The sequence below is a fragment of the Cricetulus griseus genome (assembly GCF_003668045.3).
Source record: "Cricetulus griseus strain 17A/GY chromosome 1 unlocalized genomic scaffold, alternate assembly CriGri-PICRH-1.0 chr1_1, whole genome shotgun sequence".
Taxonomy (NCBI): Eukaryota; Metazoa; Chordata; class Mammalia; order Rodentia; family Cricetidae; genus Cricetulus; species Cricetulus griseus.
In genome coordinates, this window is record NW_023276807.1 from 260,689,462 (window position 1) to 260,717,108 (window position 27,647).

The 27,647-nt window shown below is 32.8% G+C and overlaps 1 long non-coding RNA gene across 1 annotated transcript; it reads left to right on the forward strand.

Moving 5' to 3' along the window:
* The first annotated feature begins 12,720 nt into the window (after positions 1-12,720).
* On the forward strand, positions 12,721-20,578 carry LOC118239726. The gene is made up of 2 exons (XR_004772575.1): positions 12,721-13,153; positions 17,453-20,578. It is a non-coding gene; the product is annotated as an uncharacterized LOC118239726 (long non-coding RNA).
* Positions 20,579-27,647: the final 7,069 nt, after the last annotated feature.

Below are 27,647 nucleotides of genomic sequence, written 5' to 3' on the forward strand. Positions count from 1 at the left end.
AATTAGATTTCCAAATTATATATTGGTAATATTATCTAGTAGAATGCATAAATGAAAACTTAAGTTTATGTTTCATTTTCAATTATAATAGGAGTAGTTTTCAATAAATCTTTTACATTTCTCACTCTACACACACAACATATATATATATATATATATATATATATATATATATATATGTAGTATTTATACACGTGTGCATATTAGAATTTTAGTCCCAATTGTCAAAACAACTACATGATCTTAATTTTGATATTTAAAGTTTATAACCATATTTAATTATCTAAAATTCTTAGTCTTTCATTATTAATGTAATATAACTCCATGACCAGAGAACCTCTTTCCTGAAGACTGACTCTCACAGTGGTAGAAGGAGCTTGCAATCTGCCAAAAGATAGGAAGTCTCAAGAATTCTAATTATCTGTAAAGCCCTCAATTCCCAACAACAGCCTCAAAGACATCCACAGTGATGAAAGGTAGTACTTTTCTCTTGGTGGATGACCAACAGCTGTTTCATGGGTAAGGCCTACTGAATGGAAGGAAATTTATGCCTGATACTGTAAATTTAGTCAAAAGCATGCCTGGAGAAGTTCGGAAGTTGACAACCTACAACTGGACTGTCATTTCTGTTGTGTAGTGGGTGCTACACTTTTCCTAAATCATTATAATTTCTAACTGTATTATATGTACTGACCTTTATAACCACATATAAGTTGTCTTCTCAACTCTCATCAAAGAAGCTTTTACAATTTGCTTTCTAAATAGAAGACTATTACAGAGATCAGTAGTCTTCAAACTGCAGGTGGTAAGTGACAATGGGGTGTCTGTTACAAATTCAACTAAACCCTTATACCTAACACTTAGTGACAGTCATGAAAGAGGGAGCAGAAAGATTGAAAGAGACAGAGTTCCAGATGAAATGTTGCTAGACAGTGTCCCCCAGGCATGACAGGGAAAATGTACCCATAAAACATCAGCATCATACTTATCCAAATAAGAATAGCATAATGATGACAGAAGTTGGCCTGACAACATGAACAGGAGAAATTCTACATGGTCTCAAACACAAGGAGCTGATGCTTCTAAGACAGGAAGAATTAGTTTCCTCCAGTGAAAAACTCCCTCACAGTGAATCCAATTCAAAGTGGTTAGCGCTAGACACATAAAAATTACAAAGAATCATAACAGAATCAATAGTGAATGTGCATATGAGCACACATGAACATATAAACACACACAGAAGCACACACACACACAGAAGCACACACACACAGAAGCACACACACACACACACACACCACACACACACACACACACACACACACACACACACAAACACACATATTTGAGGAGGAGACCATGAATTTTAGAGAGGAGACATAATAATTTGAATTGGGAAGGAAAGAGTGGAATTGTACAGAGTATTCAAAGTATCAATATATATATTCATCTTTAAATATATCATAATTAATTTCTTGTCTTTTACTTTCAAAAAGTCCTATTTCTTTTAGACATGTTTGCCCATTTCAATCCAGAGTACACAGGTGTCTTTATTTCATGCCAACATATACTACGCTAAGGAAAAGAGGCAAATCACACAAGATACGTTTACCTGTAGTTTTACTCAGCAAAATTAATACTCATGCAATTATAAGTATAGTAAATGTTTAAAGCAAAAAAAACATAAGACTGTTACAGAAAAATTATTATATTAAAGTTTTTAGTATTAAGTGTTTGCTTCAGATATGTGTATTTCATAAAACATTTTATCATTTACAAATGACACAATTTTAAATATATGCATATAAACTAATGATTTGTGGTGTTGCTCTTCTATATTTTACATTGAGAAATGAATTTTCAGATTGATGCTGTGTATAAATAGACATTCGACTACAATGACTGATAGAGTTAAGATATTAGCACTTGTACTTTGATTTATATAGGCAATAATTGATTTTCTAGATGAATACTTGAGTGTTTATGTGTTGAATTTTTAAAAACTATGTTGATGAATTATTTGATTTTCTTAATTTACTATTTGTGAATATATAGATATGTATGATCTGTTGCAAATAAATTACATAACTATAAACTTAATTGGACTTGGGGACACAAACTCTTCCATTTTATGAATGTGAATGTATTTAACATTTCAGTTTATGAACATAAAGAGAAATTATATGAGTGATGGAATCTAATACTTAAGTGTACCATGATAAAACATTTACTTGCATCACCTCTTTCTGTCAACTTTCAATTTTTATTTTTGATACTGAATATTTTCTTCTAAAATTTATATAAATACAATACATCCCTACCATATTATAGACTGATCAAAATATCATCATTGTATAATATTTAAAGTAGGGAAATATCAGCAAGATATCTTTGCACTTTCATTTTCAGAATGTTTGAATTTTTCAGGACAGTCTATATAAAGTTCTCATGTGCTTGGGTCTTCTTTTTTCGATGATCCTTTAGCTCTCCTTTCTACACTCTGATAACTGCTTTCCTATATACTGTTCTAAGGTGTCAGTTAGTTTCGGGTTCATGAGTAGGAACATTTAGTCATGTCTTTCTGTACCTAGTTTATTTTACTTAATATTAATATATTCATTTAGCATCTAATTCTTCTTTCTTGTACAGATATATATGACCATGAAAATGGTCAACAAAAAATGACATCTGTGAGCACACAAGGTATTAATAGACTACACTTCAGCTAACATATGCATACAGGCTCTTGTCACTCTTTGTAGTATTTAATAGAATTGTAAGATAAGATCTCATTGCTGAAGGTACCATTAGTTTCATTGCAATATATACAGAAAACAACTTTAAACTTTTAACTTACTGACTACATATTAAATTTCTGGAAAGTTCTCCTCATGCTTCTGGGTAAGAAAAAAAAATAGTTAAATACAAACAAAAGCAAAAGTTTATCCAGCTATTAACTTTATGAAAAATATTTATCCACCTGTGTAGTAGAATTTGCAGTTGACAGCTTATTCCTGGAACATCATAGGCCCAAGTGGGATAACTAAATTTGCATAGCCTACACTCCTTTTTAAATATGTATATTTAATATATATATTTATATATTTATATAATATACACACACACACCCATTGATACAATGTGTTTTCAGTCATGATCAGAGATTCCTTTATTTACAGTGAACACCAATGAATGCAAAAACTCTACATGGTCAACATGCAAGAATTAATGACAGTTTCTTCAGGCACAAACAGGACATTGCAACACACTATTTAAGGTACAGCAAATGTGGGAAAGGAAACAGTAAAAATATAAAAGAAGTAAGATAATTATAAAACTTGTGAAATGTCATCATCTAAGGAGAGTAAAGTCAGTAAAATAAAACATTTACTTATTTTTTAATTGTACATAGCTACACAAGACAAGCCTTTTCAACAAGTGTTATTTGAAATATAAGGGGATCATGGGGCTTCTAAGTGTTATTGTTGAACTATAGGCTGTGGAAGAATTGTTCTCTTCAATTACATGCGAACTGCTGAACTTACGAAACACCAGTAGAAAGGTCAATCAGACAGCCTTGATTACACTCAGTGGGTAACAAAATACCATTGATTAATGGGAGAAATGTTTTTAAGGAAGTACAGGCTAGGTAGATGGGGCAGTAGGAATAGGAACAGGATATATGGTGATACCGTCAGGGTATTTTACTTAAGAGTCTGAAATTATCAAATAAATTTAATAATATGTTTTTAAGGCAATAAAACAAATAGAACTAATTTTTTTATGTTGAGGCAAAATACAGCAATGTTGATAATTGTGGTTACAGTTGTTATAATCCTTTTAACTAACTGCTCTATGTATGTATTAATTTGAATTAGTTATAGTTATCTTAAGTACAATGATTGTCTTTGGGGGTAACAATAAAAGCTGAGATTTCCTGGTGGCTTATTTTCTCTTTGAATAGTCAGAAAATTGTTGTCAATGTAGAAGAACTACATGTTAGAAGGTAATTTTAATCAACAATAAACATTTAGTTCATAAAGTACAGCATTGTACAATTGGAAATTAAATAAGAATTTAATAGGAATTACCAAGATAGGTGCTTAGAAACACAATAGTCTCATATAAAATTACTTCTTAAGGTTATAGTCAAGGAAAGGTGAGGGAATTTTGTACAAATGATTATTTTTGACTATTCCAAAGTTAGTATGGCTAAAGAAAAATGCATAAGTCTGCTTTGTTTCTGTATTTTCAGTTTATAGTCAAACACTCTTTGTATCTTATTTCTATTAAAGTGGAACAGGAGACTTTGTAGATTTTCAGATACCAATAAATATGGGTTTAGACTTTATTGCTAATTCAGGCATGATTCACTGCAGTACCTATACCATGCTAAAGGATTCATTTATGATTATTGTTGCTTTCTGTTTCTTACTTTTAGTCTGAAATTTTATTTTCCCAGTATAAAGTTTAAATATGTCACTGTCATATTGATGCCACCATTAGGACAATGTATTGAAACTTCTAGGCAATATAGATAAATGAGTCAAAGTGTTACAAATTGTACAATTGGTCTGCACAGTAAATACCTATTCCTAAATCCAGAGGTAAGTGTTGCTTTCCCCTTTCCTCAGAGAAACTTTTCAGTCACCAACTGGCAACTAAACTGCAGACAATAATTGACCACTGTGTTTCCAGACCCAGTTGATACATCTGAAGCAAAACTGCTATACCTGAGGCTCAAGACCATGTCAGAATAGGGAACAGAAACAATGTAAGAGACAAAGAAATAGGCCACCTACTATGAGATGGTATCTTCTAGATAGGACATGAAAGCTAGACACATCAAATGTGAAAAACATGACTGTCTAAGCCAGACCTGAAAAATATCAATAATATGATTTGTGTGTGGGAAATCCCCAAGTCTCACCACTGCATGGTGAAGCATATTAATCACTGCTAAGAAACATTTCCCAGGAACCAAAGCGTGGTTTCCCAGGAACCAATCTCAAGTGGTTAACCCAAAGCAAATATACCTACAACACTAAAGACTCAATGGTTGCATTTGTGTATATGTACGTGTGCATGTGTGTTGTGAATATGTGTGTTTGTCTGCATGTGAATATACTTTTGAGCATGCATGAATGCTGGTGTGTCTATAATAGTAATAATAATAATAATAATAATAATAATAATAATAACAATAATAATTACAATAATAATTAAAGAATAAAAGGTTGTAAATTTGAAAAGAATTTAAGGGCAGAGGAGGAGTTGGAAGACAGATAGGAATAAATATAAATGATTCAAAGGCAATATTTATATATGGAATTCTCTAAATTAAAATTAAATTAAATTTGAAGTTTGAAAGAATGACCATTAATGGAGAATTGCTGCAATTTATACAGGTTATATTTTATTAATGTAACTTTTCATGAAAGTTATATAATAAAATGTAATCACAACCCATAACATAATTGAACACATAAATGTATGTCACTTGTTGGCTGTGTAAATATTATATTCACTCTTTTCCTAAGTATTTTAATCAGTTTCATAAAAAGAAGTTGAGGGTTTGAGGATGCAGCATGGAAGAGGAGAAGCAACTGCTTAGTATGTTCAAGGCCTGGATTCATTCCTCAGCTGTGAAAAAAAAGGCAAAAGGCATCTCAAACTCATAGGTGCTAAATAATTTATTTAAGATCTTATAACTCTAGGATTCAAAGAAATATGTCACCTTTATTAAACTTTTTTCAAATGAATTCATTAAGCATTGAATAATAAAAGGAAATATTTAAGATAACAGGTATTATTTATCAAAATAATGTTTTTCATTCATAATTTATTCTAGAGAGAAATCTCTTTATAGGACTATTATATTAACATACCAAATATAAATTTATTTGTTAAAAATGCAGTTCATAGTATGTAAAATGTTCTGATTGTATATGTAGGTGAGTATGATATTTCCATGTGTGTACACGTTTTGAATATTTAAAAATATTAAATGTTAAATTATGAAAACTTTCAGATATAATGTAATGCAAACTTATTTACATACTCTTTCAGAATTATTGTTTTGGAGAAAAAGAAATACTCAGTGGTTTTCCTCACTGGAAGCTATAGAATGATGCATGTTGTGAGACTTGAAGGAAGTTATAGACTGTTATATTCTGGTTCCCAAATCTTTCTGCTCATATTTCCTCACAACACCCCACTCTCTTCTCACCACAAGCTACACAACAACCTCTGCAGGCATGCTGAATCCTGATTCATCTGCTTACTCCTTGTAAAATCCCGTATTTTGAGATCTTTAGCTTCAAGGTCCTCATTTCCAATAGAGAGAGGAAAGCACACATATGTTTCACAGCCACTAATAGTATAAAGTACATCAACAAATGATGAATTTCAAGTACTTTCTTAATACGTAATATTATACATTAAAAGGGGAATCAGGCCAATTATAAAATAGATGTTCATTTTACCATTATAGAAAATAAAGTTTGCTTATCATATTTTCCTCATCTAGTTAATTGGTATTCAGTAGTATTATTTGCATCAAAATTTATTGGTAAATATATTCATATTTAATACAATTTGCACTTTCAAATATATACATGGATTATTTATTCAATATATATATATATATATATATATATATATATATGAATAATAATATTATAGCAGTGTTTGAAATTGCATACCAATTTGGCACATATGCATTTACAAATTATAATCAATTTTATATCTTGTTCATCAGTTCAGGCTTTATCATGTACTTGATTTAAACTTCTATATAATTCTCAGGCTTTATATTGCTTTGCAAGTCTTTGGGGTTCTATGTAAATACAAGATGGAGGAGTTTATTATTTTGGGAGTCTTAATGTTCCACCAACAGGATTTAGATTATCACTAATAAAATCATTAGTGCTATAAAAATAAGAAATGGAATTATATGTTGGTTCTGGTGGTTAATTGCATTGCCCCTATAATTTTCAATATAAGGAAATACTATTTTTCTATATCCTGTTCCAAAAAATTATTTCTTTGTCAGATTCGGTCATTCACCCTTAAGCAAAAGCTTGAAACCTTAAGCGGTGCAGATACAGAGCACTGCTATTATTGGCATTCTCAATGGATGTCAGGATATGAGCAGGCGGTCTTTAATTTATTCTTTATGTTTCTGTACAAGTATTTTAACTAGTAGCAAATATTTTAAATTTATCTCCAAATATACAAATGTATTCTAGGATTTATGTGAAATTGACATAGAAGCTCTAAAGACTAACAACCACATGAAATTGTCCATAGTGTTGATGACTTGTCAAAATGGCTTGCTATGGAAAAAAATTAATGGGAGGCCTCACCCTCCCTAGGTAGTAGGTGGGGGGTGGGATGCAGTGTTGGTAGGGGACATTGGGGAACAGGAGGGCCTGGGAACTGGGATAGGAATGTAAAATAAGATTGTTTTTAAATTAAATAACAAATATGGTTTATGGTTATATCCACCTATGAAATTTCTAATCCTTTCTTGTCTAATAACCCTAAATAAGGATTTGTCCTTGACTATTTGATGTGGCCTTCATGGGTCAATTCAAAGTGTCCAGGAAGTTTTGGTATATCACTTACTGTTTAGACTTTCTAACAATCTCCCCTTTGCTATTTCCACAGCTTGAGCATGGCAGAGTTATCAAAATCACTGGTTAAAGATACAAATCTTGGAGACCGAACAAATTAGCTCTGACCACTTTACTCAGAAATCAAACACAAAATTAAGAGTGGGAAAGGACGAGACTAATTTATTCAGCATTTGGCCGTTGTTAACAGTGGGGATCAAGAATCTCAGCCAATATTTCTAAATTCCTGATAAGAGATTCCAGTATCTACAGACAGTGATACAGTGTGAGGGCTGGGAAGTGCAGGCATAGCTAATCAGACTTGCTCAAACCATCGTAACAAACATGGTTTGTTAGAAGAAAGAAGAAAACTTTCTCTTCTCATTTTCCCTTTTCCATCTTGCCTCAGATGTGCAGATGAGTTTCTCAGTATACGTGATGCATGGTGACTCAATGAGAAGTTGTCATTAATATATTTCTTGAGGCAGTAAACTTCTTTCTTAAAACAAAACAAAACAAACAATAAACAATGTTTGCTCCTGCTTTGGAAGGCAGCTTGTTCGCATCCTGAAATAAATGTTTCCACTTAGAGAAACAATCTCCTGAAGAGAATATTTATCTTCGTAGCATCTCTGTTCCTGGAATACAAGGTGATTACAAATTAATACTAAAAATTGGAGACAGTTGGAAGATTTTTTTCTAGGGATATTAAACAACACATTATGACAATCACAATTAAAATATTCTGAATATCACATGTTTTATAACAGTCTCTTATAAATAACTAGTGTGACTGCATGCGTATTTGAGGAAGAACTGTATTCAACTTTTTTCTGTTTTTTTATTTTAAGTAGAAGCAAGCTTCATTTACATGTCAATCTCAATTCCCTCTCCCCTCATCCTCTGCCCCCCACTGGCCCCCATCCCATCCCCTTTCTGTTCCCCAGGGAGGAGTAGATCTTCCATGAGGGGTCATCAAAATCTGTCATATCCTTAGGAGTAGGGCCTAGGCCCTCCCCCATGCGTCTAGCCTGAGAGAGTATCCCTTTATGTGGAATTGGCTCCTAAAGTCCTTTCATGTACTAGGGATACTGATCCACTACCAAAGTCCCCATAGATTGCCCAGACCTCCAAACTGATTTCCTCAGTCAGAGAGTATGGACCAATCTCATGCTAATTTCCCAACTATCAGTGTGGGGTCCATGAACAACACCTTGATCATGTTGGCTGTTTCTGTGGGTTTCTCCAGCCTTGTCTTGACCCCTTTGCTCATCATTCCTCCCTTTCTGCAACTGGGTTCCAGGGTTCAGCTCAGTGTTTAGCTGTGGGTGTCTGCTTCTGCTTCCATCAGCTACTGGATGAAGGCTCTAGGATGGCATATAAAGTAGACATCAATCTCATTATCGGATAAGGGCATTTAAGGTAACCTCTTGACTATTGCTTAGATTGTTAGTTGGGGTCAACTTTGTAGATATTCAGAAATTTCCCTAGTGCCGAATTTCTCTTAAAACCTATACTGGCTCCCTCTATTATGGTATCTCTTTTCTTGCTCTCCTCTATTCTTCTTCCTCTGACTGGATTTTTCTGCTCTCCCTTGTAGCTTAGCCATTAAATGCTAGGCTTACAAACAAAATATATCCAACTTTAATAAGGGAAAAATGAGATGAATGAAAAATAAAAGAATTGTCATCAATTTCAAAATTTTTAATATAGGATATTTTCATATGTTTAAAAATCCAGAAAAAAAGCATATAGTGTGTAATAGTATATGTTCTCCCTATATGTGGATGGTAGCTTTGAATTGCAGTATGCATAAAAGCCTAGAGGTATTGATGTGATTTCAAGATAAGGAGAAAGCAAAGCATGTGGTTTGAAGATAGAAATTATAATAACGAAACAGGGAGAGTTAGATGGAGGGAGTTGAAAGGGTAGCACAGAGGAGTAAGACAGGAGAGCTACTTAAGAATAAAGACCCTTAAAATGTCTTTCAACCTAAAAGCTTCAAAAATATGTAAAGAGCAGTCAACTGAAATTACCCTGTAGCAAAGTAGCAATGCTTCTACCAAGTAATACATGTTTTCTCTAGCAACAAGCCCAATGAGTGGTATAGATAACCCTACTTAGACATGTTGGTCAGTTCAAATGGTTGAAAACGTTCATGAGTTATCTACAAGGTAAAGGTGACAAAACAAACAGTCATTTATAAATATCATTTCCTTTTAAAGAATAATCATCAGTTTGATATTGTCCTGTGATAATGGCATTATTTTTAAAAGACTTTAATGAGTAAAGTTTAATTATCATAATGTTTCAGACATATTAATGAAACATTTTTGTATTATGTCAAAATTTCTATAGTTATAAGTTATATGAAAATTTCATATGTATTTATCAAAATTTATGCCATAGCACTGATATTCAAATACAAATAAGATGTACTGAACTAGGGTTTTGCTTGTTAAAATATGTTTAATTTATATTTTTTAAATCCTGGAATCCTAATTGACAGTGTCAGGCACTTTGTAGAATACCGCCTATCCTAAAGATTATTCATGACTTTAAAATGCATAAGTTAATACAAAAATACAGAAATAATATTTAAAATGTCATCTATAAAAATTTTCTGATCTTACTTCCTTCAGATTATGCCATATTTAGGTAATTAATTAAAGAACACTGACTATAAAAACACCCTCTTAGGGAAAATAAGAGTTGATATTTAGGTAGTGGTATAATATGTACAAATGTATACATTTAAAATTTTCTAAACTCTATTAAGCAAATAATTCAAAGATTTTCAGTATTCTCCCAAAAGTACGCAGCAATTAAAAAGGCTGCATTGGAAAAAAAGTTTGCATATAAGAAAGTCATTGAAATGAGGTGAAAAAAAGTATTTGCAACATCTCCTGGACCCAGAATCAATAAGCAATGGGAAGTGTGGCTTTATTATATGCTGTTTCTGACAAACAGAAGCAGTCTATAGAAAGAGACATTGGCTGACTAAACAAATTGCAGAGGAAATAACCACAGTTTGCATTTAAGTAGTTGGTGCTTTGTTAATGCAGTTAAGTTTATCACATTTGTGTGTTATTAAGTAGCTTCAAATGGGACTACAAAGCACTTTGTTGTCACTTGATGGGGTTCCCTAGAGATGTTCAATTGCTGCAAAACAATCTGTCTATGTAACATTGTTTGGTAAATTTCCACTTATTACAATGAAAGAAATAAGAGAGATTTTGGAGTGTGCTTAAAAAGAAAGTGATTATGGTGTAGGTGATTTCTGTAAGAAGACAATAAAAATGACCCAATACATAATTGTTACAGTTTATTTTGCCATTGATTATTGGGGGATTAAAACTGAATTAATATAAAAAGTCTATGCATCCCCAAACCATTTATCAGAGACACAATATTAATTTTGAGTACCAATAGCAATTTTAAATCATTTAATTTGAAAAGTATAGATTGATTGTTTGGAATTGTTACTTAAAAGCATTATTTTCATCACTTAACAATGATAGCAAAGCAATGGAAAGGTTATGGAAATTTCTGTGCAAAGTTGAGCATAATTAAAATGCTTCAAACCAGTTTGGGAGACAAGCTAAATGCCGTCTTTCATTTTTGAAAATTCATTTTTCATTTCAAAATTCATAAAAATTCATTTTATGTTTCCTTGAGACTATTTCCTCATGCAGATCAGACTGATCTCAATTCATATTATCTTGCCTCTACCTTCCTAGATGATCAAATTATAGGTATAAACCTTCATATACACAGAAATGTTTTATGCTACTGAGAATTGAATCTCCAAATTTCTAAACAATTTCTCTACCATTCATCTCAGATACTTCTTGCTTTAAAGATTCACAGAGTAATTTATTAAATGATGAAATGCTTCATAATTACACATCTTGATGTGTTTTTCTAGGAACAGTGTGCTGGTTCATCCAACCCTTGTATGCAGAATTCCAACTTTATTCAGGCATATTCTTCAAGATTGCCATGGGAGAAATCTTACTTATTCCCTTTTCTCTTCCTAGTACTAGTAAAGGAATACCCAGTTTTATATGTAAAAACTAATGAGAAAATGAATGTTTACTAGTCAGGACTCACTAATCAATACATCTTGGTAATACTAATAATAACATCTCAACTGATACACTTAATATAAAAGTGTGTATTGAACTCTGTTTATGAATTTATATGCACACAATTAAAGTACATTAAGTAAGCAAGAAGAAAAGTTACTGGTAACTAGCCTAATTATTGTTGCTTATTAAAATGGAAAGCATAGAGTTTAGGAAAGTCCTCCTCCCAGAATAGATGAGTTATTAAAGTCAAGACATGGGCATGTCTGCTCCTGTGTTCAGAGGTGTAATTAGTGGAGAAGCAGCCACTAGCCCCCTAGCTCCTGGAGTATAGTCCTTTGCAATATCATTATTTTTGGAGTGTTCTACTACCATATTTGGACCATTTTTCTGAGTGTGAATAAACACAGAAAGGGGGAATGAATTGGAGTGGGAAATTTTGGGGAATAACCCAGGGACCAATGATTTCAGAACTGCTTCTGTGGACATTCTCTTGAATTAATGCTATGTTATTTTGTTCTTTTATGAATTATTGGAATTCCAGCTTACAATACTCCAGGGCTTAGTCTGAAAATCATAATGCAGTCATAATTATATTAGGAAAAACCAACATAAGGAATCAGGTTTTGTATGACTCCTTTAGAAGGCTATATGGAGAAAAATTAATACTGATGCATCTTTAATTTTAAACTTCTAAGTTATTATGAAAGTGAAAGGGAGAAACACTTTCAGAAGCAGAATAGAGAAGAAATTCAAACAGTATGTTTCAGTATAAAATAGCAGAAAAATTCTGCAAGAAAAGGAGCTTACAATTTGCCTTATTCACATAAAATTCAATGTGTGGTCTATCTGTTCAGGGAAAATATAAGGAACTTAATATACAGTGGGTATTTTTATATTATTTGAAATAAATCATTTAGTACATGGTATGATTTTTGAGGCTTAAAATAACTCAGTGATTTGACCATTATTGAGTTCATTTTTATATGAGGAATCTGATATATTTACAGGTGAAGTCAACTGCCCAGTTCCTGGAAGAATGTTTGGAAAATTCAGGATGACTCTAGTGGCCTTTTGTACAGTCATTATTACATAATAGTTCTGAAACACTTGGCTACCTCTTGGACAGTGAGATTGCTAGCAAGATAGAAACTGTGATATAGTTACCTCTAATTGTACAGCACCACCAGTACAATAATATGCTGCTTACAATTTTCTTACAAAGTAAGTTAACAGGCTGACCCAAAGAGAAAAAGAGCCAACTTTTCCTAAATAAAGCATTTTCATTCAACTTTTTGTATTGTAGACTCATGGCTCAAAGGTTAAGAGTCCCAGAGGACCCTGGTTCAATTAGCAGCATCCATATGCAACTCACAACTGTCTATATCTCCAGTTACAGGGAATCTGATACCTTCACACAAAATACATGCAAGTGAGACACCAATGCAGGTAAGAAATTAAAAGAAATCATAAAAAAATAAATTATGGGCTGAGCATTTACATATATCAATTGTTTATAGAACATATATTCAACACAACAATGAAATATTCAATGATGTATTCAGGGACAGCATTAAGAAGCCTTGTGTACTGATTTTCATTCCTAGGTAAGAGGGAACAGAAATAAAAGATTGACGCCTTACCAAGGCAAGTGTGCATTTTTTGGGGAGAGGCAAAAAAATATTTTTATTTGCAATTTACACATGATTTTGTAAGACAAAGTAAAAGTTTATTAATATTTGTGTGTTTTGTTGTGGATTTTATTTATTTATTGGCATACAGGATCTCAGTTCATATGTCAGAATGATTTCAATCTAACTATGTACCTAAGATGGGCTTCAGAGTCACAGTACTGTCCCTACTCTAGCCCATCAATCTCCAGGTTTGCAGATGTGAACTGTTTCTCCTGGCAAGGATTTTGTAAAGTTATGAAGAAAATCATTTTTCAAGGTATCAGAAAATATACCTTGTTACGATAAATCTTTCCGCCAAAATCCACCTGAGCCCTACCTCCACGTGGATGGTTTCTGCCAGCCACCTGAGTTCTGCCTGCCGAGTTAGAGACCCAATTAATGCACAGAGACTTCTATTATGTACAAATGCTGCTTGGCCAATGACTAGGATTCTCATCTGTTAGCTCAGTCTTAATTATTATAAATCTATATATTTTATAAGACTTATTTTATCAGACACCTTCCATTGGTGTCCCCCTTGCTGGTGGATCACATCCTGCCACTGGAGGAAGGGCAAAGGGGGAAAGGGGCCACTTCCTGCTTATCCTTCCTTAAATATGAGTCTCCTTGCTATGTCACTTCCTGCCTGGATCACCACTTCTCTACTAGATTTCCCTGAATCCTCTTTGACTCCTAGTCCCGTCTAACTTGCTGCCTCATTGGTGAAACTGTACTTTATTTATCATCCAGTAAGACAAACACATACACAGAAGCACTTCCCCCATCAATACCTGTAGAGGTCTTGATGAAATTTCTGGACCGAAAAGAGGAAAGATGAAGGGAAACTAATAGGAAAGGTTAAGGATAAAAGAGATGATGCACAGGTAATAATACAGCTATCAAAATCTTTATAGAGACACATATCTAGATTGTGCAAAGAGCAAAAGAAGTTGGAACACTCAGTCCTAAGCAGAATGTCTCATCAAGCCACTTCTCTCAGTGCTGGGTGATTTTTCAGAAGATGTGAAGAAAGAGTCTAGGTGTCTGAGGGTATGGACAACAGTCTAGAAACTAAATCACCACAATGAAAGCTCATGTGAACTTACAGAGAATGAGCAACATATACAGATCTGTGGTGTTTAGGGTAGAGGTGATCTCAGAGCTGAGAGGAGAATTGGATACATGCCCCCTCCCAATCCAGAAGCAATGTCCAATTGATAAACATTCACAAATGAAAAGTTAGGTTTATTAAATAGTGTTTCCAGATGCATATAAACCACTCTTAAGGCCAGGCCACATTCCCAGCAGGACGTATCCAACATAAAATGAATTCAATGTCATTTTTGAAATTGATTCATCTCTTGAAGGCTTTTCAGGGGTTACAGTTTTTCTCTTTTTATAACCTTCCATATTATTTCCATATATTATCTCCTGTGTGTGCTATCATGCATGTCACTGCATCTATAGGCATTTCTAGACTTTTTTCCTTTTTCTTCTGTTTCTTTGTTATGTCCTATTCTGGTTTGTTTGTTTTTTTAAGTTACTCCTCCTACTCCTCTTCCTACTACTACTATTACTACTATTTGCTATTAGATGGCTAGTTGTATTATAAAGAAAAAGAGAAAGAAATGGTAGGGATTTGTGTTTCATTGGATAGAAAATGATCTGGGAAAAATTGGGGGAGGTAAAGACATAATCAGAATGTAGTGCATGAAAACAAAATCTGTTTTCATTGAAAAGAAAATGGGCAAAAAGGGTGTCCATACAGTGAGATAGTTCAGCATTTAAGGTACATTTGCTCACCTAGGGGACCAAAGTTCCTTTCCAAGAATCCACATAGCTAGGCACATCACCACCTGACTACAACTCTGGGAATTGTATGCCCTTTCCTATCCATTGGATAAATATACATTTTCATATCCATAGCCACAAAGAAACATAGACACACAAGCATACCCAATTTTAAAAGACATTATGAAAATATTTTTCAACATTATTTCTTTTCACTGGGATTTCATTCTCTGTTGGGCATGTATTACTGTACTTGGTGTTTCCATGGTTTGAATACACAGCAGGATTATGTTGTAGAAGACCAGTTTTTCATGTATGAGTGGTTAATTATTTATGAGTGTTTATCAATTGGAGATGGCTTCAGGCTTAGGGATGGGGGCATATAACCACTTCTCAGCAGTGGGACCCCAACTAGCCCAGACTCATCCCTGAGCATGCTGCTACAATTTCTAAAAGTTCATTTGTGTGTCAGTCCTGCTGTGTTTGGAAAACTTTGTTTCCTTTTATTCCTTTATCTACTCTGGCATTTACAATCTTTCCTCTATTTTTGCTGACATAATTTTGTGCCATTATCCCCAAATTTTCTTTACATCAAACAACCAGAGTATATCAAACACTTGTCCCACTCACTATTTCATAAATTAATGCTATATATTTTAGTAAATTTCATTGTGTAGTTTATGCTTGTTTATTTTCTTTTCATACTAGTTTTGGCCCTATTCAATGATTTTTCCATAGTTTATTAACTGAATACTAGATAAAAGGACTAAACCTATGTGTCTTTGTAGCAAGAATATGCATATGTTATTTGTGTTTAAATAGAATGTAAAGAGCTGACCTAGAACATTGATTTAAACACTCTTTTTTAAGAAAGAGTCTTGTCTACAAATATAAATATTGGGTGAAATTTGAACCTAAGAAATAATAACTGAAATTTCACCTGAGGATTAGAATCTCTGTAATATTTCTTAAAATGAAAATTACAGATTTGTCGACATTTTAAAATAATTATATTGTAATGTGTTTTATGTTTTTTTTCTGAATGGAGTTCAGTCCTCCAATATGTAATTCATATTTGCAGACACCATAGTGTCTGTCTGTTTATTAAACAAGTCATTTATTCTTTCACTTTCTAATATGTCATGAGGCCTTAGAATTGAATGTCTTAATATTTACTAACAGAATACTAGAAAGTATATGTGATATCATTTAATGTTTTGCAGAATTCATAATACTGCATTTTTCTCTCTGTTGCATGTTCATTACATTTTTAGCTCATTTTTTGGCATTTTACACAGTTGGATGTCCTATAAATAGTAAAAGGAAAAAGGAAGTAAGTGCACTTCTCTTTCCCCTTTGAAAGCAGTTTCCATGAGAGAAACTATATTATTTGTTCCTCATCCTTGAAGCAACATTTGGTTCCATTTCCAAGAATCTTTCTTCACTCACATCCAATCCTGTTTTATTTTCTCAAAAATTGTCAATATCAGACACATATTAGTTCCCATCTTGAGTTATAGATGTAGCTACATTACCAGTGACCATCCATAACTCAAGGCCTGAACCAAGGAAAGTAATGTCTACCTTGGCCCAATTCAGATATCTGCATTTTATGTTAGTGCTTTTATTTCATTTCTAGACAGCACTTTTAACTCATTAAAATCAAAGCCATTATCAACTGTAGACTAATACGCAGTGAAAGCAAGGCCCTTGGGTCAAGGTAAAGCCAGCTGTCTTTGCATATGACACATTTGTGATTAATATTTGCAGATTTACAACTTTTCTGGTTAAATTTCTTATTTTGAGTGTATATAAAATAAGTTATTGAAAAATATAGTTGAAACTCTGTGTTTATACTTGAAATAATAGTGAGACAAATTATTTTAGACTTCTAACCACTTTCAATTTTTCTTATTTTGAACTACTATAAAGTAAATTTTACCATATTTCATACACAAATGTAATTTTAATAGTACTAAAATTGTAGTATATCCTATGTTCATTGGTTCACCAAAAATCTTTCTGAAACTATGAGACTTTGAAGGATTAACACTGCAATATTATGAGGATATAGACAAAATTAGATTATGCTCCAGCATTGAATATTCAATATTTATATACTCATATAAATATTTATATACTCATATAAATGGTTTTTATAGCAAAAGAATTTCTGTTATATCTTCAATCTTTTGGAAATAAGTATACTGTACTCATCAAGAGTAAAGATAAAACATAATTTCTGAAGAGATTTGTTAATGCAATCAGTTTCTCTTGATGACAGTTTAGATGACATCGGCAATTTACTTTTGGAGAAGAGATATTCAAGTAAGCTTGTCTGTCTCACTGACTGTTAGACAATATACCATCCTGCATACTCTACAAGAGGAAAGGAAAGTGGTAGACCAGTCAGAAGACCTCAACAGAAGCTGAAAAAGCACCTGGCACTATGATGTTATATTTCTTCAATGAAGGAGTGTAAACTGAACAACATTCTATTATTTACAAATCATTCAGTAATACATAGTTGTAACAATGGAATCTAATGAAGTAAGTTAACTGTAACAATGGAATCTAATGAAGAAAGTTAACTGAGAAGCTGGTTTCTCTCTTCTCTGTTTATCTCCTCTCCCAAAGATACTCCATCCTACCATTAGAATGCATGCTCAACTATGCCCTTAGCAGCTTTATTCATAATAGCGAGAAATTGGAAACAACCCAATTTTTCCCTTACCGAAGGATGAGTATCTAATCTCGTGACTTGAAAAAATGTTTACTCTTATCAAGACCCAGCTTTCCTTACATTATATATTCTAATCTGTGAACTGTTTACATCTTAAAGAGATAATTGTATTACATGTCTCAGAATAGATTGGTTGACCTAATGATCAGGCTAAAGGCCAACAGAATGCATGATGTCTCAAGGAACTGAAGTTATAGATGATAGGATGTCACAATTTGAGTGCTGAAAATCCAAATTGAGTATTCTGGAAAATCACCAAGTTTCTTTAATAATTGAGGCTTCTCTCCAGCCTGCTCCCTGTTGGCACATATATGGGCTAAAATATAACTAACTTTATACTTGGTAATTTAGTTTGTTTAAATATTATTTTATTTTTTTATTCAGTCAATCAGGAGTAAACCTCTATAGTGGGTCACATTTATGTTAGTTTAATTATTTTATGTGAATTCAGTTACTCTCTTGTAGATATAAAAGAGTTTGAATAGTGGTTTAGGTGTTAGACTTAATATCAGATTAATTGCTGTCCTATGATTAATAAGGTTGAACTTAACATATTTTATATTCCGTAGATTACTAATTGCAGGTCATATCTATCCATTTGGTGCATTCTCCAGCAAAGTAAGTGAAACCGTAGCATTTAAATTTGAAGGATGCTGAGTTTTAAACAAAATCTCTGCGATGAAGGGGAAACTTCCCTTATGCTTTATTCTAATGACTACAATTATTTCAACCATAGTCTCTCATGGTGAATCGCAGAGTGCCAGAATGTAGCAGCAAGATGCAGATCTTTGAATCTACCCTAATTCGGCATGGAAGGTCAAATTGGTAAAGGCAGTTGAAAGCAGAGAGAAATAGTATATCTGAGATGGATATGCAGGGATAAACACTGCAAACAAATACACTTGAAAATTCAGGACTGGGGATTTCTATAATATAGCTCCTTCTCAGTACAGATGGGACTTCCAAAGTAAGTGTAATATTACAGATGTAATTATTTGCTGTTATCGAAAAAGAGGTGTGCAACCAGTACTAAAATAAACCCCTAAGTATTTATTTCAATAGTTAAGATCTTCCAGAAGCAGTCTCCACTTGTTTGGAAAGAACCAGTAAACATAAATGTTTCTTTCTTTAAGGCTATACTACTCCTGCTTTTTCTGGAATATAGTCTAATTATACTATATTTTATGAAGTATTACAGGTTTTGTTAATTTTATACTACTATACTATATTTTATAAAAAAATTCTGGAGTGCAACCAATCTATAAGTGTCAACATTCATTAAGAAACCTGACAGTCCCTCTCCCAATACCTATTATATGTATAGTTCTATATTGAGTATTGGACTTCACATCTATCTCTGTTCTGCAGGGTGGAATTTCATGCTGTTTGTGCATATATAAAACAAATACCAAAACTACCTCTTGAGGGATCTACTTCAAATAAAATCAGTGTCACTTTTAGAGATAATTCTAAGCAGTGTTGTAGGTAAGCAAAGTATGTGTTAAGGAGAAATATTTGGCAAAGTCTATACAGACACAGCACTGAGGATTCCTAATATTTGATACAACATTTCTTTCTTAATAAAATATTGCTAATTTTATTTTGTTTTAAATGATTCCTTCAGTTTTAGTGGAGGTTTTATGTAAATTGAAAGGCTGGAATTTGAGGCATCAAAACATCATTTGTCTTCTCACATTTTGGTCTGAATATTTTCTCAATAACTAAATTATTAATCTGGTTCAGTATCAAACCATTAATAATCAGGAGACGATTGTACATGAGGAAATATTCTCAATCAGGAAATAAAGTACAAAGAAGTTAAATGTTCAGGTGGCTCTGATTTTTAATAATTTTTGTTGATATATTGCTACTTCTCTTAAAACCTCCTACACAGTAGCTTATGAAAAATGGACTAAGGATGTTGTATCATAAATCTTTTGTCAATATGTTGGATTGGATTCATCCATGCAGGGAATCCTACAGCCCTACAGACCCAAGAAGAAGTATATCTTTAAGAGGAATGGGTGTGTGGAATTTATTCAAGTGGGCCAACTACTGCAAAATAAGTCTTTGCTTCAATTTGTCTTGAAAACTAGGTAGAAGGACACATATTACACCTGTATTGTATGTTACAAACTTTAAAAAAAAATGAATAGAGTCAGAATTGAAAAATTCTGCTCACTTCAAAGAAATGAATCAATAGTTCTATGCAAATAAAGGAAAAATAAACATAATAGATGGAGATTAAATAAAAGAGATTAAACATTCTGAGTCCATTTACTGCTGTTAGTAGATGTGTGGGTATAAGGTCATCTGTGGGATAACAAGTAAACTGCTAGGTATCACATTCATGGGGGAAATGGAGTATGTGTCCCCCAGTATCTATCAGTTTTCAGTAGCTCCTCATCCATACATCGAATTCACTGCCTACATTTTTGCACGAATTTGGCTTGATGAGAAGTTCTCAATGGTGCAACCTATGAACCTGGATATTAGCGATATGTTTAGATGAGGGAAACTTATAGTTCTAAACTCAGACCATAGTGAGATAGCCTACTGAATTCACATGTCTATGTGCATATACTTGTAACATATATGAGAGTAAAATCGCAAAGAATGAATGCACTCATTGTTTCCTTGTTTGAATAATAAATAATGTAAAACCATTGTCAGGGTGGATAGTTGGTTTGGAAAAGAGTTTAACCCTCAATCTCATAATTACTTCTTCTTGAATATCCACCATCCATGTAAAATGATAACTTATTTGCCTGTTAGTCCTAGTTCTGAGGAGGAGATGTCATGAGGAGGAAAAGAAGAGAGGATGCCGAAGCCTTCTTAGAACGCAGTCTACTTAACAGGATAATTTGGGGTTCAAAAAGAGAGTTCGTCATGAAAGACTTAAAGTGCAAAGTGTTAAAAAGTAGATAGAAAATTTGAAGATTGGTTGGGAAAGATAGTTAAAAAATATTATTAAAGGTCCTGAAAAATACTCAAAGGTCATATATTTAGAGAGAGGGGGGAGGTAGGAAGGGTTTAAAGAGGAGAGAGAGGATGAAGTAATGTAATTATATTGAAATTGAAAAAAGGAATGCACTTTATTTTTAGATATGTAGAAGTATAGAAATGGAGCTAGGAGAACCCAATGGAAAAAGGGGAGGAAAGACTGTATGAGTCAGAGGAGATGGATGACCCTGGGAGAACATGAACTCCTGGATCAATTAAGCAAATAAAGGCTTCTGTGGGCTCACAGAGACTGAGTGAACAGCAAACACTGACCCAGGTCTTCTGTGGATATGCTATGACTATTAGCTTCGTGTTTTTGTGGGACACCTAACAGTGGGAGCAGATGCGTTTCTGACTCTTTTGCTTGCTGTTGGGACTCTTTTTATCTCTCAGGGTTGCCTTGTCCAGACTGGATCTCAGGGCTTTTTCCTTGTTTTACTACATCTTGCTTTGTCCTGTTTGCTTGTTGTCTTTTGAAGGCCTGAACTTTTCTAAAAACAATCTGAGGGGAATGGATCCGGAGGAGAAGTGATGTTTCGGGGGGGGGGGGCGTCTGGGAGGAGGAGTGAGAGGGGAGACTGTGGTGAAGATGTATGAGAGAAGAATTCATTTGGAATAAACAAAGAAAAGAAATCTTACACTGGCAAATTAAAAAGACCTTTGTAGGAATGAGTAATTTAAAAAGATCTTTAATATCTGGTTTCAGATTATTTCATATGATATTTACTTTCACTCTCAACATCACATAATACACTATGAAAATATTTAATAAAATTTATGAAAAATTAACATGTCTAAACTCAAGTTTTAATACAGGTGAAAAGAAATCCATCAATGAGAAACTGCACCTAATTTTCAAATAAAATTGATAAGTGAAAATTGTAAGTGAAAAATAATTGTTCCCTTCTTACATTGTATTTCTAAATGTTGTTGTTGATTAATTTCTCAATTGTTGCGCTATTCTTTTTGGAAAAATGTTTTCCCTTTAATCTCTGTGCATATCATGCATTTAAAGCCATTAATGATGTAACAATAGTCAAAACTTATTTTTTCATTTATATAATATCCTTAAACTTCAAACATATTGAAAAAAATAATGTAAATTTTGGGCTTGACTATATCCTTTCACTTGCAATCCTATTCTGAGTTTCAGTGTGCTGTATAGGAAGCTAATACGCCTCATTATAAGCCAATTTCTATTGTCAAATTGTAAAAATATACTTTTTTAAAAAAATAGCTTTTAATCATATGAGAGCAGCATATTCCTAAAGCAATGCAAATGTCTTTCTGCCTGAAATGAAGATTTGCTCTAAACACAGTTGAATAAATTTCCCTTGTGCTACCATTGGACATTTCCTGGCTGTGAAGCCTGGTAATGATATTTTAATAATTTGTGTTATGTTTGGAATTGTTTCAATCGTGTATCAAATGGGAAGCCTGTGCTTTAGAACGAACACAGCTTTTCCCCTAAAGTCATTTGAATTAATGATGTGCTGTGAGCTGTTTACACAGGTGTCTGTTTTCATAATTTAAATTTTCCAAAGGAGGAAAGCACAGCAATGAAGGCAACATGACAACTTTCATTCGTGTTCTACAGCTGCCTTTCTATCACACTGATGGGCTTTGGGAGTCATTCTTTTATTCCTGACCATCTGCAACACATACTTAGGGTCATAAGCAGGTGTTGTGCATCCCCTGAAATAGTTCCTTTCTTGCCAACAATACAGACTCAATAAGTATTAAGAAAAGAAAACCAATAAAGCTTGCCTTTAAACATACTTCATTTTACAACAATAAATTTCTACAAACTTGGAAAATATTCCCTAAGTATGAGTATATTTTCTCTTCAAGGTATTTCAAATGCAATTACGTAAATATTTTTATATCTTGTTTTGTTCTGACAGATGTTACAATAAGGTGCTATGGAGACTGAAAATACAGGACCACACTGATGAATGATAGAAAATCTTACTCTGTCTGAAATTTTCTATTATTTATCACATGGCAACACTTGTGAGTTTCAAGAATCCTGTAAGGCCTGGGGTTTTCCTGCATCGTAGGAAATCTTTGTCTGATTTGAACAGGGATATTGTATCCGGTCTTACACTAAAATGCTCATAGTTTGTTTATTGAATTTAACTCAAGTCATTTAAAATATGTTGTATAATTCTTGTGTTATATGGTCTTATTTTGAAAATAATACAGATATTTATCTAGTATAACTTTTCTTCAGTTTACCTCTAAGTAAAGCTAACTAATTATATAAAAGTATTTAAATAACTTATTGAAATGAAATAAATATTAAGTTTACCAGATCTGACAAAATGCCTCACTTACTTCAGTTTTTGAATCCATATTTTTAGTGTAAAATGACTGAGGTAAATTCTATTTTTATTTTAGTTTTTAAAGATTTTTAAATCAGATTTATTCACTTTATTTTGGATGTCAGTATTTTTTTGTGAATGTACACATGTGCACCACATATGTGCTTTGGGAATATGAAGGTCAGAGCAGAGTATCAATTCTCCTGAAATTGGAATTACAAATAATTGTGAACTACTATGTGGTTGCTGGAAATTAAACCTGGGTCCTCTGCAATACCAGAAATGCTTGTAAATTCTAAGCCATTTTCCTAGCCTTAGTAAATTTTAATTTCCAGCATAGAAAAAAATTCCCTATTATGTTATTATTCTATGTCCAATGTGGACAGATAAATATTTGTTAAAATAAAAAATGGGTCATGAGCTACAGAAAATGTTATAAAAAGGCATTAAGTGAATATTTATATCTCATGTAATATATAACTATAAATGGATTCCATGTAGTCAAAAGTACTTAATTGCCCTCCTAACATTTTATTTCTATACATATGTATATGCATACATGTATAGAAACCTATTTTAACTGATAGATGATGGTATAAGATTTAAATGTGTTGGGTATAAGGTTTAAATATGTTGGGATGACATATAATATTTTGTCACATATACTTATAAAATATTTAAATCAGATCAAATATACCCATTATGATATCTATGATTTACTTTTGGTGTAATCATCCCAAGCACTTCCTTCTACTTTCATAAAATAACACACTTAATAATTGTTATTTGCTACATTATCATTCAAATGACAAATTTCAACTAGGTATTGATAATTTTGAAATTTTTATGTTTCTTTACTTCTAATAGAAATTCAATGTCTGTCAGAAAATAGCAAATTTAACTCAATGTTTCTAGACAGATGTGATATTTTATGTTGAAATTTGCTCTAGGGGTATTATGGCTGGTGAAGGATTGCTCATTGGCAGTATTTTTTCCCATAAAGTTGATCATATTCTCCCTAGGCTGTCCTTTCTCTCTGTTTGACTTTTATAGAAAATGAAAAAAATGTAATAATAATTTTTACCTTGTAGTGGGAAAATAATTTTTGTTTATAGAAGAAACACTGTATTTTCAGTATTGGCAATAGAAAGACATATTGAGAAAGCAATTCAAGTGCCCCGGTGATTCAAGCTTCACAGCTCAACCATCCCTTTTTCTTTTTCTGTTTCTTTTACAAGGTGATGCTCTAAAGAATGAGTGAGAAATAAAAGAGTATGATGAAATGTTTTCTTGGAGTTCAGCATTTCACATTCTGCGAGTAGTACATGTCATTATAAGGTGTAAGGCTCACTTCTTAACTGAAGTATGTGTTGACATTGTTTATTTTTTACTATTAGGACCAATGACACAAAGAGGCATGACAAATGATGACATGGGCATATAGCACATTGTACAAATAACCTAAAAATTACATTCAAAGTAACATGTAAAATACAACAACATGTACCTTCCTCACTTATTTCTTTCTCATGCCATCATTACTTTCACTTTGCTGATTTTTTTATGTTGTACAATAATTGAACAACAGGCTCATAGAAAGTATATTCAATTTTGTTTTCACATTTTAAAATGTCCTTTGCTATTTGAAATATTTTTATATAGTAGATCAGTAACATATTTACATTTTGCTTGGAGTTCAATTACTCTTTGTTTTATAATGTCTTTAACTAATTAAGAAAGACATTTTTGCCAGATTTTTTAAGTGAGAACATTGACATTGAAAGGAAAGACATAATTAGAAGCTAGATTCAGCAATTAACCTCAACATTTTTGCTCAGAAAAAGAAACAAATTAGTTCCTTACGAATAATTTCACAATACTTTGAATTGTGAAAATTATAACTCAAAATACACTTATTAGAATTACTGTATATGCCCAATATATCCAAATATTTGTCACTTATTGTTTACAGAAATCTCATTAATTGATTACAGTTTTTAATGTTGCCATTTTCCCTCAATATTGTGTTTAATATAGAAACTGTGATTTTGGAGTAAAGATTTCAAAGAGGTAAGAAATTGAGCTAGGAACATTGCATAGCAACATGTTTGCTTTGTATAAATACAAAGAATCCACTAATGATACCAAAAATCTGTATAAGATTAATAGTCCAAATAGAATGTTCAACTATGGCATGAATTGTTTTGTAATCTACTATATTCTCAGGATTTGGTCTATTATATGTAGGCACTAAAAGTACTTGGTGAGTGATTGAATACTATTTTTTAAAATGATTACTGGCAAATGTGAGCTATTTTTGTGGGGAGCCAAAGAAACATTGAATGAATATATGAAGAGTGTATTAAATCCTCAATGAATTATATTGTTGACATGGGCACAGACAAGTCCAGGACGAAGATCTCAGACCCATGAGAAACTGGCACCTTCTGGTTAAAGAACTATATTTTATGAATAGTTAGTCATTGTGTGCATACTAGCAACAACAGGTTCCTCCTCCAGAATGTTTCACCCAGAGACCACTAACCTACAGAGACCACCTATGGAGACTATGTAATTCCTCTCCCTTATATTGTACGTAATAAACCTTCTGCAGTTCCCGAGTGTTGTCTCTAATTACTGCCATTCACTTAGAGTGTTTGATACCTCTTAACCCCAGCTTTTCTGTATATCTGTTTATCTGTCCTTCTACATTACCTTGATAGCCTAGTCCAATTTACACAACCAAGCCATACACTGCAGTACAAGTTTATTAATCTGATTAAACTATTTTTCTTCATGTTGTCAATTAGTACATTTGAAACCACTTAAAAGCTACAAGTTATAAACACCAAATATTAACAAAATTTCCTGTAGAAAAATCTAAAATATTCAGAAGTAATTGTAGTTCATTTAGTTGAAAAACTTAGGGACTTCATCAAGGAACTAATATTTTTCTCTGCTGAAATGGAGTATGAATAGCTGTTTGACAAAGCATCCATTTATGAAAAGAAGAATAGGTTCTGCTGGAGCCTATAACATCCCTAACCATAGGTTTTCCCTATATTTACAACAAAAGGTATTTATTTTCCCCTGTGAAACTGTCCTCAAATACAAGCAAGAGAAAGATCAGTTAAGTAACTAAGTTAATAGTCTTCTCACTACTGCAGGTTGTTGGAGAGAGTGAGAGTGAGAGTATGGGCCCAGGAGCAGTTAGCCAATACAGAATAGTCTCCATTATGTGGGTATGTGGAGGTGTTTTCATGTTTGGGAATATTTTTCCTATATTTTGTTTGTTTTGGTTTTCCTTTTGTTTTCTTTTTGAGAGAAAAATCCTGAAATTATGTTGGTGGGGTGTTAGGACATTATCTGGGGAAAGTTGTGAGAGGAAAATTGGAATATATTCTGTGTAAAAATTTGCACAAAATTAAAGAACACTTTTATCATGAAAATGAGAAATGCCATCACTAAGTTATTTTAAATTTCAAAAATTAATGTGGCTTCAATGTATGAGAAGTGCAGAATAAGTTAGCAGACATCAGAGTGAAAATGAAATGTCATATACTTGGTATATTTCCCCAATATGTAAATTATGGTATGAAATTACTATCAATATCTTGTCATATATGTGGCCTGCTAGTCTCAATAAAGCAATGGTCTTGGAAATAAACCATTTTGTTTCTCTCTATAGGACAGGAAGAATAAGATAATTATTTCTTAAAATGAGTAGGAGACAATTGAGATGGTGCTAATTATATTTTATTTTAATAGCATCCCATCATGGGCCCACTAAAGCTCAGTAAGTTCATGTGGAAGGTTAATGACAAGAGAAATGATTCGATTTGTTTCCTAATTCAGACTCAGTAGTCACAGGAAGTTTCCCTGTCCTCTGATGATTGATGGGGTAAATGCCTCAGTGACAATTCTTCCATCCCATTAATGAGAAAAATGAGATGAGGGTATTTAATGCTGTCTTGAAATGCGCTAGAATGTTGTCATGTTTAACAATCAGTATATTTCAAAATGAAAATATTTACATTCAAATCACCCTCATAAGAAGCATTTATTAGAACAGAGCACTTGATGTTGCCTTAGAAGATAGACACTACAGAGCTATTTGTCTATTTGTATTCTTCTTTCTTTCCTAATAAACAAAAAAAAAAAACATCAGTTTCAAGTTAGAACATATTCTCAAGGACATCTCTTAAATTCCATCATCTCAGAAATATCTAGAGTCTCCTACTGATGATCAGACGGTTCTCCTTCCTTATTTAATACTGCAGGTATGAAAGCTTTTGAATCCTTATACTTTTGGTAGATTCAGATAGAGAACTGCAAATTGAAGCTTGTTTTTAGGAGATTGCCTGAAATTGACCCCTGTTCTGTTATCTATTAGCTGTGTAAGTGCCCAG